This window comes from Haliotis rubra, unplaced genomic scaffold (genome assembly GCF_003918875.1).
Source record: "Haliotis rubra isolate DU_JTF1 unplaced genomic scaffold, ASM391887v1 Scf424, whole genome shotgun sequence".
NCBI classification, from domain to species: Eukaryota; Metazoa; Mollusca; class Gastropoda; order Lepetellida; family Haliotidae; genus Haliotis; species Haliotis rubra.
Window position 1 is genome coordinate 947,210 of NW_025767107.1, and position 14,658 is coordinate 961,867.

Sequence of the window (14,658 nt, forward strand, 5' to 3'; positions counted from 1 at the left end):
TTATTACAGTAATCCGTCAGTTTATCTAGTCTTTTTTTGTAGACCAATAACAGTACTATCGAATAAGATTATATCATCAGCAAATAAAAGTATGAAGAGATCAAGTAAGTCTAGATTAACACAATATTGCTTATCTATGCTCAGAAACTCTGCTATATCATTTACAAAGAATGAAAACAAGAGAGGTGATAATTGGCACCCCTGACGTACACCAAAGAGGCAATCAAAAAAAGGGACTACAACCATTGTTTACCAACACACATGATTTCACATTTTCATACATATTCTTGATAAGTCTAAACATTTTCCCCTTTACATTACCAGTCCACAGTTTGTAAAATAGGGATGGTCTATGAGTCGAAAGCTGCTTTCAGATCTATGAAAGCGCAATAAAGTCTACCTTTGTAAAGTGATAAGTACTTACTAATGAAGGTGTCAATTACAAAAACATTATCAACCGTTTGAAAGCCTTTCCTAAAACCTGCTTGTTCGGGAATAATGATATTCTGATTATCAGTCCATTTTGAGAGTCTGTTACATAGGATTTTAGAAAAGATTTCACCAGAAACCTCAAGTAAAGTGATTGGCCTAAAGTTCGCTGGATTAATACTCGGCCCCTTTTTTGTGGATAGGAATAATGACACCAAGCGTCCACTGAGAAGGGTAAACACCAGTTGACAAAATCATGTTATAAAGTACTCTCAAAATATCCAAGCATTGCCTAGGGACGCCACTGTATCCAGGGGCTTTCCCACAATGCATACTTGAGATTGCGTCCTGAATTTCGGATACAGAGATGTCATGATCAAGGCCATTATCGACATCAGTAGTTGCATCAATGAGGTTGTCAGTTATACCCGTGACAAAATCATTTATCGAAATATAGAAATCAAGTTCATTTGGATCATAGTTTGTACCATTGAACTGTTCTTCGAAGTGTGCAGTCCACGCAAGTGATGTAATAGTTCCAGACTGTGATTGTATTTTCGGTCTCAATAAGGACCAGAAAAGTTTACTGTTATTACTCTGTAGCGATTGTTCCAACTTGTTCACAAACACATCGGTCGAGACAGTCGATTTACGCAGGCAGAGTTCCTTATAGTGTTTCCGTGCCGAGATGTAGGTCAGTCGGTCGCATTCTTCATTGCTTGCATGAAATGCACGCAGCAATTGACGAGCTGTCAATCTCGCGTGTAAACAGTCATTGTCGAACCAATCACTGCGCTTATGCACTGTTCTAGCTCTGTCACACGGGTTTCCCAGAGCATTTTTCAAGGGTATTCTGAAAGCAGTTTAATGCACTGTCAACATCATTGCTGCTTATGTGGTTGTTAAAATCGTTCTTAGTTGAGTCCTCAAGATTATGCCATGTGTTTACATACTCACCATGGAAGTTATCGGACCAAACATACTTTAGACGGTCAGTGAGATTTTCACGATGACAATCAAATACAGAGTTGAGAGCTAAAGAATAGATTATAGGTAAATGGGTACACTCTATTTCATCTGAAACATCAAATTTTGTGAATAGTTGGAAAAGATTTAAATTGCACAAAACATAATCGACAGCACTCTGACCGCCATTGGCAAAACAGGTTATTTTATCAATACTACTGTCTGAACACAATCGACCATTACAAATCCGGAGTCCTGTTGATTGACAAAAGTTCAACAAAGAAAGTCCACGCTTGTTGACAACACTGTCTTGTAATCTGCGTGGCAGGCTATCGTCTTGATTATAGCTCATGTCATTATCGATTGGCAAATAGGTGATATCATCATTTTCAACAAAATCAGGTAGTGTACCATCACCAGTACGAGCATTAAAGTCACCATGAATAACCATCTCACAGCTTGGAAAGTCTGATTTTAAGCATAAGATATCATTCTCTAAGATATCAAATAATTACTCCTCGGAGTGCACACTAGACCCCTCAGGGGAGAAGTACACAGTACAGATGAATAAAGGCGTTTGCCCTCCGTTATACTTTATCCACAGAATGTTGTTGGACGCTGATTTAAGTTGAGTGACATGCGATATAGTCCTTGACTAGGGTAAGTATACCCCCCGAGTTCCTTATAGCCCCTTCAGTTTTGCTTCTCAACTGGATGAATTGTTGATATCCAGGAAAGCTGAACACATCATAGTTATTAGCCCATGTCTCCACAAGAGATATTATATCAAATTTATTAATAAATTCCATAACACAGTATTTTCTCATTTTTTCTTTTCAGTCCTTCAACATTCCAGATGACAAAGTTTAAAGTACCTGGGTTTTGATTACGGCCTTGGCCACACCCCTAGCTATCAGTGTTTGTGACGTTAGTACGTGGTTTCCATGGAAACGATTTCACAGTGTATAGTTCTGTTTCATTTGAATTAAGTTTGAACAATTTATTGTCAATTTGAATCTTGTCAAAATGTAAGTTGGCATAGTTACCCTCTTGCCGTGCTTTGTCCTGGAATGGTTTTAATTTCCGTCTCACTTGTCGAATTCTCTCCGTGAAGTCCTGCGAGATGTTTACACCATGGTCGCGCAGTTTAGATGTTGATTTCAGTATTAGTGCCTTGGATTTGTAGTCCTTGAATGACACCAGTACCGGATGGTTACCACGGGATCTTGTTGACATGCGACGAGCACTGAGTATATCCACCGGCTCCTCTATTCCCAGAATATCTTGAATTACTTCACGCACTTTTTCTTCAGTGGCGCCTGTGGCCTCGTTACGTTCTTCAGAAATATTGTGAAAAATCAGATTTTTCATTCTCGATTTATTTTCCATGTAATCTATCTTCTCGTTCAGTTGCTGTGTAGTTTTTCTGAGTTCCGCATTTTCTTCTGAAAGTCGGAATACGTCCTCTTCTAATTCTGTTATTTTTCCTGATAAGTCCTTCCTTGCACATATCTGACCGTAGATTTCTGATCAGGCCTGCAACATTTTCGTCTGGCTTTCTCACGTCGTCCAGCGTGCTTTGCCGTGTAGACGGAGTTTTCGGTAGGCCCGGGTTTTTCTCGACATCGCCGCTGACCAGGATACGTAGTAACGAAGAGAAGAGACAGAGTCCATGTGAGTGAGTGAGTTAAAATTTATAGTCACATCGGCAATATTTTAGCCACATTGTGACTTAAAAAGTTATAAATTAACAATAACCACAATTACATTATAACACACCTGTCAACGAAGGACAGTAAAATAACTAGATTATCACAGGAATAAATTTAAGACTAGTAATTAAATCTAAAATATTTTACCTATAAATGACAATACAATATAAAAACCGGCTATAGATTGCCAACAACTGAAGGTAGATCACCATACTAGGGACCATGGGGACATACGGTACATTTGCTGTCCTTCGTTGACAGGTATTTACAATTAAGCATTAATTTCTATGAATAGCATTAATTGTTCTCGTCACTGAAATATGGCTGAAATATTGCCGATTTGACAATAACTTTTAACTCACTCACTCACTCTCAGGAGGACAATCATTTTACAGTACCTTAACCCCCTCGAGGATACAGCCACTAACAATCTGAGTTTTTAATTCAAACTTCCAATCATAAAATATTTAGCTATTTACAAATCATTTAACAAATCTAATTCTTTTAAAACTGCAATAATTGATTTAAAATAGTTATCCCTTGTGATGGAATATTCTTTCATCACAAGGGATGCAAAACTGAGGATCCTCACCTTTCAATTGGTATTCATGAGTATATCTGGTGTGGCCAATAGGACTTCAAATCTGGACTGATAAACTCAAGTAGGTATAACCAATATAGGGTTTTATTTCATGTAATTTGTTGATACCTATTCGGCTGTCCCACTTCTTTTGCATCAGATCACGGATATAAGATCTAATAGCACCTTTGTAATCAGAGTATTGGATCAGAAGTGGTGTCACAGATTTGTTGAGTGCTGCCTTAGCAACGAGATGTTTCGTCCTCTACAGGCTCGACTACTTCAATTGTCTTCTTGCTGGAGCATCTTCAGAGCAGATACATCGCCTACACAGCTGCCAGGATTGTAACCAGATCACCAAAGCACTACCACATCAAACCGGTTCTTAAGTCCCTGCACTGGCTCCCAATCCAGAAAAGGATCCAGTTCAAAGTCCTGACACATACCTACCAATGTGTCAATGGAACAACGCCAAGCTATCTTTGTGAATTGAGCAGCGAGTACCATCCATCCAGAATACTCAGATCATGTTCGCAACACAATCTCGTCATTCCACGGACAAAATTGAAAACCTTTGGATGTCGGTCATTCTCCAAGGTATCGGTACACATCTGGAACGCTCTTCCAATAGAATTAAAAACTTCACCATCAGTGACCGAATTCAAACGTCAGCTCAAGAAGTTCTTATTCAACTAGCACTTTGTGTTCCACCTGTGCTACTCTCACAAGCGCTCCGAGCATACATGTGTATGGAATTAAGCGCTATACAAGCAACCTTATTATTATTATGAAGATCGGCCATTGTGTTCCCAGAAATGCCAACGTGGCTGGGTAACCAACAAAAGACGATGTCGCATTGGCTAGTAGCAAGCTCAATATACAATTCAATAATTTCTAATAAAAGTGGATGTTTACAAGGAAGATTTTTAATAGCAAAGAGAATAGGAGCAGATTATGTATTGTTTATATTTACGGTGTTTATTAATATATTCAAGAGCTGTTAATATGGCGTTACTTTCTGCTGTGAAAACAGAGCTGTTATTTGGTACTCGAGAAGACATTGTTCTGGATCCAATGACAGTGGCGCATGCCACGCGCCACCATCCTTGATTATATTCTTGTTTATATTGTAAGTCATTACTTTCTGATTTTTTAAATGTTGTTAGTGTTAGTTCAACTAGTGGCCTCGCCAACTGCCAAGGAGGAGAAAAAAAGAAGACGGGAAGCAGATATATTTTCCAGCTCAATGCCGGCAGCAGTAATGAATGGCTTAATCCTGAGCCCAAGAGGCGGAACAAGAGAAGATTTCTTGTTGTGCAAATCCTCATAAAGAGGTTTAAAGTTAGAGTGAAATGCTGGATTAGACTCGTTAGAATATAGTTTGGTAATATATTGTAATGATAATTTTATATGGCGTTGTGCAAGAGAAGGCTCATCGGCCTCGACGTAGAGACTGCCAACAGGAGATGTTGTGAATGACCCAAGACAAAGTCTCAGACCTTGGTGGTTGAAATAATCTAATAGTTTTAAGTTCCTTTTGCAGGCTCCACCAGATACGATGGAGCCATAATCAAGCTTCGAGCGGACCAGTGATCTATATAGGTGTAGGAGGGCAGTTTTGTCCCCTCCCCACTTTGAATTAGAAACAACTTTCAATAAATCGAGTGTCTTCAGGCATTTAGTTTTTAGGGATTTGACATGCGGAAGAAAGGTTAAATGGGAGTCAAAACTCAGACCCAAGAACTTAGCCTCTTTTTCAACCTTGATGGGAGGCCCATATGAAAACAGTTCTGGGTCTTTATCCTGATTATAATGATCAGACAGGGTTGAACCCACTCGGACTTGAAATTGCCTGTCTGTTAAAAGCTGTGATATAAAAAGAGGCAAACGACCACTTAAACCAAAATCATGTAACTCCTTTAAAATTCCATGCTTCCAGGTGGTATCGTATGCTTTCTCGAGATCAAAGACTATCGATACTGCATGTTGTTTATTTACTATTGCATTTTTGACAAAGGATTCTAAACGTACCAAATGATCAATGGTACTACAATAAGTTTTCCTGAAACCACATTGAATATTCGTTACAAGGTTATTGGTTTCAAGATACCATGTTAACCTATTTTTTACCATTCGTTCCATGGTTTTACAGACAGAACTCGTCAGGGAAATTGGTCTATAATTAGACGGATCAGTATGATCCCGGCCAGGTTTTGCAATAGGGACTACAATGGCATTACGCCACGAAGTTGGGAAATTCCCTGAAGTCCATATTGTATCAAAAATACACATTTGACAATCGTGGCATTTCAAGTACCGTTAGAACTGTGGTTTAAAAGTGTTTTTTCAATTCTTGAGGCCAATGCAAATACGTGCATATGAAGAAAACGTCGATGCGAAGATCACGTGATCGACTGCACGTGCAAAACCTGATTTTGCACTAACGTCATTTGCACGAGGAATGGATTGGTTTGAGTGGGTTTTGCTAACGTTTTTCTAGAGTCGAAAGATAGGGATCCCATTTCGGATACATAGATGTATCATCAGAGAAAGATTATTCATTATTTTTCAAATTACATTTTGTGAAGTTTCTTTTTTGACTCAGTATAATTCATTATCGTCTTCGCCATTGTCTGTTGTTTCTGGTATTGCTGAAATTCTGGGACGTAATTTTACGAAGAGAATGTTTGGCGAGTGTTTCACCAAGCTTATTGGCAATGTCAGACTTCCCAGTTAATATATTGTCACCACACTGCAGATGGTGAACAGTAGATTTGGAACCTTTGCCCTTAATTCGTTGGATCATGTACCACACCTTCCAAATTGGTGTACGGGAATTTATCTTGGAAACATACTTCCTCCAAGACTGACGCTTATTCTGCTTAAATGCGCATCAAGCCTTGGCATTTAAAATTTTAACTTTATCTAAATTATGTACAGTAGGATGTCAGGGAAAATGTTTTTCTGCTTTCTTCCTACTTTTTCTGGCCCGTTTACATTCATTATTAAACCATGGTTTACGAACATGTGGAATTGCAGCGGACTTGGGTATACTTTGATCAGCAATGTCATTGAGTATATCTGAAAACGACTGTATAGGATCTTCTCTGTTCGCAAAAACATCATGTTTTAAGTGATCAATACATAGTGTTTTATATAATGACCAAACAACCCTGGCGAAGTTCCTTCTGGATGAAGGCGATCATCTCCAGGGCTTATTGTTTTGAGAATGGTGGGGAAGTGATCACTCCCACATAGGTCATCATGGACCATCCATTCAAATTCATTATATAAAATAGGGTCAACACGTGATAGATCCAGGGAAGAATATGTTCCCATAGCTGGATGTAAATGAGTGGTTGAATCGTCATTGCAGATACATAAAGTATTATCAGAAATGAATTCCTCGATGATTTTACCTTTAGTATGGACACTTCCCCAAAGCGAGTTGTGTCCGTTCAGATCACCCATGATGATACATGGTTTTTTGAATCTGGTCATACACTTTTTGCAGATCTGACAGTGGGATAAACAAGCTGCACAGCGTCAACGTAATGTGTAAAGTCAGACGAACAGCTGCAGCTTGGAGATTAGTATTAAGAGGGACAGGGCTATGTATAATACCCTGCCGGACCAAAATAGAAACACTGTATAATCACTGTATTGTCTTAAGTGGAACGTATCTGTATTTTTAAGAAATGTTTCTTGAAGACAATATGCTGATGGATGTAAGTCCAGTGTCAATAATGTAAGTCCCAAAACATTTGAAGTCAATTTAAGTGTACCAGGTTTTTTAATCGTAGTGTTGTTGTGTTTTTAATGTATTGCTTAATGTCAGCATCAACGCCAATGGCTGAAGGGATGGTGTAAATCCAGCTAGGGTCCATGCAGGTAGCAAAAGTAATGTAAGTCCCCATGGTCCCTAGTATGGTGATCTACCTTCAGTTGTTGGCGATCTCTAGCCACTTTTTTTCTGTATTGTATTGTCCAATTAGTGCTATTTGTTTTAACTTTCTACGCTAGTTTTACTTCAAATTGTGATATTCTAGTTGTTTTACTGTCCTTAGCCGGCAGGTTTTTATAATATCTATATATATTCTATTCCCATGTCAAATGTTCTCGTCACGATATGGCAGCAATATTGCCAATGTGACGTTAAATAATAACTCACTCACTCACTCACTGTGTCAATAATTGTATTTCATTAAAGTTATTTTTAAGACCTCTGCAATTCCAGAGAATTAGATTGGGCAATTGAGTCATGGTGCCTCAATTGGTGATCGCCCTTGTGAATGTGAGGGAGCTATTTTTCCGCCTGTCCTGTGAAGATAGGGTAACCTCCATGTCTAGAGGTCCAAATGGGTTCTCTAGAGAAACCATTAAAGGTGAAGGAATGGTTGGTGTCTGTTTCTTATTCATATTTTTTCCTTCCGTTTTCGACAGGTAAAGTGTGCCGGGCTGTTTGTCAGACGTTTTCGATTGTGTCTCAGTCTGAGATCCAGATGATGTTGTAGTGACTGTGGAAGTCGATGGTGTGACTGTGGAAGTCGATGGTTTGATTGAAGCTGAATTCACGTTTTTTTCTTATTTGACCCACGTCAGGTCAGTCTGGCATGTCACAGAGACTGTTGCAAAGGTGATGTTTGATCGAGTTGGGACCTCAATTGATAGTAACCTTTTGTCCTCAAGGTAGGAGATATTTTTTTCACACTTTAGTTTCATTATTTGTGACTCCTTTTGCCACACTGGGCAGGATTTAGAGGAAGCACCATGTTGGCCATGACAACTTGCACACTTAAAGTCTTTATCGCAGTCTGAGGTTTCGTGACTATCAACACAGCGATAACAGATCACAGATCCGCGACAAGAATTCGAGCCATGCCCAAATTTCTGGCATTTGTAGCATCGGAGTGGACTTGGCACATATATTTCCACTCCGATATTGGAATCACCTGCTTTAATTGATTGCAGAAGTGATGTTCGCCCCAAAATCAAGAGATAAGTGTTTGTGAAGACGCCATCTTTTTTAATTTTGAAACGTTTAACAGCTGTAATACTGCAATTTCCTCCTCTGACATGTCGGACAGACAACGGGTCGTGTCACGTATGATGCCTCGACACGAGTTTAATGTTCTGTGCACGGACACAGTAACGTCAATATTTGCAAATGTTCGGATTGACAAAAGATTGAGCGACTGCTGTCTCTGTGCACACATCATTAGAAGCGAGCGACTACTGACAGCGGTAACGTTTTTAACATCCCCACAAATCCTAGATACAGCTTTGGAAAAGCAAAATGATTGAGTTTTACGGGGAGAAAATCCAATGCTTCTATCACCAGGAAACGAGCCCAGGAATCATCATTTGTAGACATATTTCTTTGATCGACAGTTTCAATTCTTCGTTTCTTTTCATTTCGAGTTGAACCAGGCATTTGTTGTGTCATGATGAAAGGAAAAATGTTTCAGCACCCCTGCTCCCCACCCACCACGGAGTGTCAACAAGGACAATGTCATGTAGCACCGGATCTACGAGATACTGACACCAGGGATACAGGGGTGTAATACTCCAGAGAATATGACACAAAAAGCAGTATTTGTATACCTGATTAAATGTCGGGTGGTTCTGCCCATGGCAAGAAATAGGATACATACTAAATTTGGAGGTCAACATCACTAGATCGGCCCACGAGCCACCGCCTTCTGACATAGGACTCTAGGCAATTTAACTCATCAATAGTTTTTCTATTACAAACAGAAATTACCAAGACCCAGTAATAGGTTAAAAGTGCAAGAATAGTCATCATGCACAGGGCCTGGCGAGACCAGCCGATTGATAGAACCGGGCCAGTTCTACCACCCGTCCAGGTGAAGTAAGGGGCCAAGTGGTGTGTTGGGCAAAAGGAACACGGTTCCAGGCTCCCAGTGCCCTCAACCACCATAATCCTGTCCTCCACCGACACAGGGGCGCAACCCACGGCAAACGGGTTGGTGGACCAAATATACCCCCGGGTCCACAACGGAGGGATTGAAGAGCGCTTAGCGTTACCCAGCACCCACCACGAGGAGGTGGCTCTTCACGAGTGCCACATAGTTCATGTACTGCTGGATTCTCCGTGAGTCCTATATCATGATACATATAGATCTGTTGAGATCTTGTGAGTGTAGAAAAATGCTTACATATTTGGATTCAAAACTGTCTTTGACAATAAGCAGATGGCATTTGTGGTGGTGTGCGGTCTTGTGTACAGAACGTATGTCACAAATCAGGTGATCTTAAGCAACGTTGTTCACTTAGAGACCTTTGATGGGTAACCATGTTTACTAGCTTGATTCCTGAGAGTTTCTAGGACTTCTGTCCTGCCTGCAACGAAGCACCTATGTGGTCATACCTTAGGCAAGTGAATTCGTTGAAAGTTGCCGCTGTTCATCCAGCAGAAAATGGGTACCTGGTGATATAAGTCATATGACTATTAACCTTCTAGCTTCTTACAGGGCGCTTGGGTTATCTGGAGTAATAATGTCCATCATGTTGTGTGCGCCTATAGTATGTCCATGCTGCGTGCAGTTCAAGAACATATAAGTGCCTAATTTTTATCATTATGTTTTAGATTAGGACGAAAATGCAAGAGAGAGGGTTCGGGTGATCCTGTCACAGTCAGGCTGGAAAGGTTCATCATCACCTCAGGGCCCTTGTTCCCTCTACACGCAGCCGAGACAGCAAATGGGACCTCTTTCACGAAACGCTGCCGAGTCGAACCCACCAAGAACTTTCCGGAGAATATGAAGACTCCCCAACACTGCAGCCTTCTGCATCACCCTGAGTATCACAAGGGCTGGTAGACAACCTGGGCACTCTCCTGATGTGCGCCAAGAGATCAGGAGGTATCAAACCAAGAGAACCGAGAACAATGGGGAGACTGACGACAGTGTACTTGGGATGCAAGCGAGACGTTTCAAAGGGGATCGGAAGTCCGATTATTTAGCATGCTTTTCCTGAATCTTGCCAATCACGTTGCTGTCAAAAGGGACAGAAAATTCAATGATACAAGTAAATTCATTGGTTTTGTCAAAAAGGAAAAAAAATAGGTTTGTTGGCAGGAATTCTTCTGAGGCTGTATATGGACCTATTCTAAAGAAGTTTAAAAGCACCATTTTCCATGACGCCCAGGACATGTTCAGGGTCGTAACAAGGATGGACCTCAGAGTGAAAGTAACAGGCATGGCGACGACGGTAGTAGAAGCAGCAAGCAATTATATCACGTCTTTTAAGATAAGATGTTTGTGTCAAGGGTGGGCATCCATTGACAAAGTAGTGGACAGTCTCTGTAAATTCATGGCAAAGTCGACATTTCATATCAATAATTTCTTTACGAATCACGATTTGGTGCCTTGTCCTGAGCAGCAAAATGGAAGCCCTTTGTTCCACTTGCAAGACCAGCCGACTTCACCCAGGCTAAGAAGTCGGTTGGATTACTGTTCTGTTTCACAGATTGCATATATAAACGATGCGGTGATTTCTCAGAAAGCTTCTCCACAAATGCCCGACTCTGCCTCAAATATTTCATATTATGTCTAACAACCTTGGCTCGTATAAAATAGCTGTGGAATTCTTTGTTTTCATCATGGGTCTTGACATGCATCACTAGAGGATCATCCAATAAATATGTGCAGAAGTACACAAATAGTGTGTCATGAAGCGCTTCCACATTAATCAAACTCCGACCTACTGAATTGATTGGTATATCTACAATAATCATTATGTCACGGCAGCGTGACACTAAATGTTAAAGGAAATATTTTGAACTTCAGGCCGTACTGACTGCTATCTAAAAATCATTCTAGGTCAGAATAAGGGACGTCGACACAACACTGTTAAACTAGCTGCTTCTAAACAAATACCAATTTACACAAGTTAAATGAAGAACATGCTGTGTCGTTCTTTGAAATAATGTGTGTACAAATGTATTCAGTTAGGATTACCACTTGCAATGAAGGTTCAGTTTTCCAAATTTTGTGACAAACCTCTATTCGCAAGAAAGCGTGTCTAGGAAGTCTTCAAAATGACATCTAGTCCAACCTGCACGTTCAGATTATCTATCTGAAAGGTCATCTTTACTGTCCAAATTAAATCTCTGAGCAGTTGTAGCACTGTCCTTTAGACGTTTTAAAACATATCTTTAAAACAAATCACTGAGTGCAATGATGAAAAGGCAGTCTAAATCCTTAGTTTAAGACAAATAGATATGTTTCAATGTCTTAAGTGTATATTATGTATATATGTTTTCGTTCAATGATAATGAGAAGGATAAAAGTACTATGTCCCTATGAGTATCAGGCTATATGCACAATGTGTGTGGACCAACATGTGGAGCTTAAATTAAAAAATATGTGGTTGCAACGACACATCCTATTTGGATTGAGCAACTGACTAAGCCAGAGCTTTCTGGGCATTGGTTTAAGGGCAGTGGGGCAGCCTAGTGGTTAAAGCGTCCCCTTGTCACGCCGGAGACCCAAGTTGTATGTCGCACATGGGTACAATGTGTGGAACCCATTTCTGGTGTCCCCCACCGTGATGTTACTAAAAGCGGCGTAAACCCATACTCACTCATTCTGGGTATGGGGGCCCGAACAATATGTAAATTTGATTAAATGAGGTCATTATATTCCCGCCCGATTGACAGAGCCGTGTGTAAGAGTGGGTGAGTGAGTGAGTGAGCTAAGATTTGAAGTCACATCGGCAATATTTCAGCCATATCGTGACTAAATCAAGTTATAAAGATATAAACAATTATAGGTAAATTATAAAATTCTGTCAACGAAGGACAGTAAAACAACTAGACTATCACAGATATAAATATAAAACTAGTAATTGAATCTAAAATATTTTAACGATACATGACAATACTGTATAAAAACAGTATATAGATTGCCAACAACTGAAGGTAGATGACCATACTAGGGACCATGGGCACTTACAGTACATTTGCTTCCTGCATGGACCCTAGCTGGATTTACATCATTCCTTCAGCTGTAAGCAATTTACTCACATCTAGCCATGCATTAAAAATTACACATATTCTACGATTAAAAAAGAATGTTTTTGGACTTACGTACCCTCTCAGGAGGAAAATCATTTTACAGTACAAAGTGTCGAATAAGGGTATTGGGCTAATCTGTACCATACTGTCCCATGTTCTGCCTTATGTGTTCCTTTGCATGTTGCAGTTTATGTAACGCTATATTTCAGGGCATTATCATTTGCAGAAGCCCGAAGTCTTTTCAACTGCCCTCCTTCGTCGGGTTAAAAAGACCAAGGGCTTCTGCAAATGATAATGCCCTCAAAAATAGCGTTACTGTTATTATAGCTAAAATGATCGGAATTTTTAACAAAATAACAACAAACAACGGTATCGGTTTTGAATCATTTACTGCTAACGACAACCGACGGAGGTCACTGGCCCACATTTTACAAATAGGGAAACGTCATAGAACAAAACAGATGACGTCACTACTGAGCATGACGACATTCGACCTTGGCCATTGCCCATACTACCAGCAGCCATTACTTTTCGGTGCTCAAGAACGTTAGCGTTCCAGTCGATGTTTTCATTGCTGCATATGTTGCGATTTATGGTACAATTGCTAAGGTTAGCACCGGCATGAAAGTGCATAATGGCACCAGGGTACATGTGACGAATAAGAGTAGGAAATATCGTCAATACTGAACGTATATAGTTCAAACGAGCCATAGGACAAGACGACGTGTCGATGAAGTGACACATGACGTCATGGGTGATTGAACATCAAGAGCTGACGTCCTTATGACGTCAACTAATTACGGGCGTGATAATAGCCCGTCGTCAAGCAATTTAGGGCATTATCAAGTTACAGTGAAATGCTCATTTGATGATAACATGCGGGCGTTTTAATGATTAATTATATCCATTATAGCTATAATACTTTGTATTGCACCAGCATAAGGCATTCACAAATGTTTATCAGTCATGAATCAGTAGACAGAACTGGGCACGTTCCAGTTCTGGGTATAAATGATATACACATTGTAAGATAAGCTTTATATATTGATACAAAAAAACTTGAAAGGTTTCGACCTGTGTACATTTGCTATCAATTAGGATGTACAAAGCTGAATATTGACACTGGGAAACGCGACAAAGTTCAAACCTTGAAAGATAGTGACATTCCCATATAGAAGATGATTTCATCTTTTGATAATCAATCCTTAAAAGACAACTGAAGGTACTCAGACAAAATATTTATTGTAATTCGACCTTCACTCAAACAATGTATTCCTCTTATGGGAACAGCAAACTATCAATTCTTATAACCGTTTATGAACTGGTGTCTTCGGAACAGAGATATACTAAAAAAATGCAAGATTATTTGAAAAATGATCCTTGGGGCCTCATCCGTAATGCGATTGTATCTCTGCATGCACGTCTGTCGTAAGTATATGTTATCGTATGAGAGAGTTACGATCGCTTGGATAGTTTGAAGGAACGGTGCCCAGAAACTAATGATCGTATTCCGGTTCGCCCCATAATGTTTCTGGGTACGTAAGCCCTAATACATTCAAAGTTTTTAGTTTATGGCTATGTTCGTCTCCGATCACCAGTGGCTGAAGGGATGGTGTAAATCCAACTAGGGTCCATGCAGGTGGCAAAGGTACTGTATGTCCCCATGGTCCCTAGTAAGGTGATCTATCTTCAGTTACTGGTGATCTCCAGTCCGTTTTTGATATGGTATTGTCCATAAAAGTTTATTGATTTTACAGTTACATGCATTCTCTATCTGTGATAATCTACTTATTTTACTGTCCTTCGTTGACAGTTATTTTTTTACAATATACATGTAGTTGCGTTTATGATCAATTCATAACTTTTGAAAGTCACGATATGGCTGAAATATTGACGATGTGACTATAAATCTTAACTCAATCACTCACACC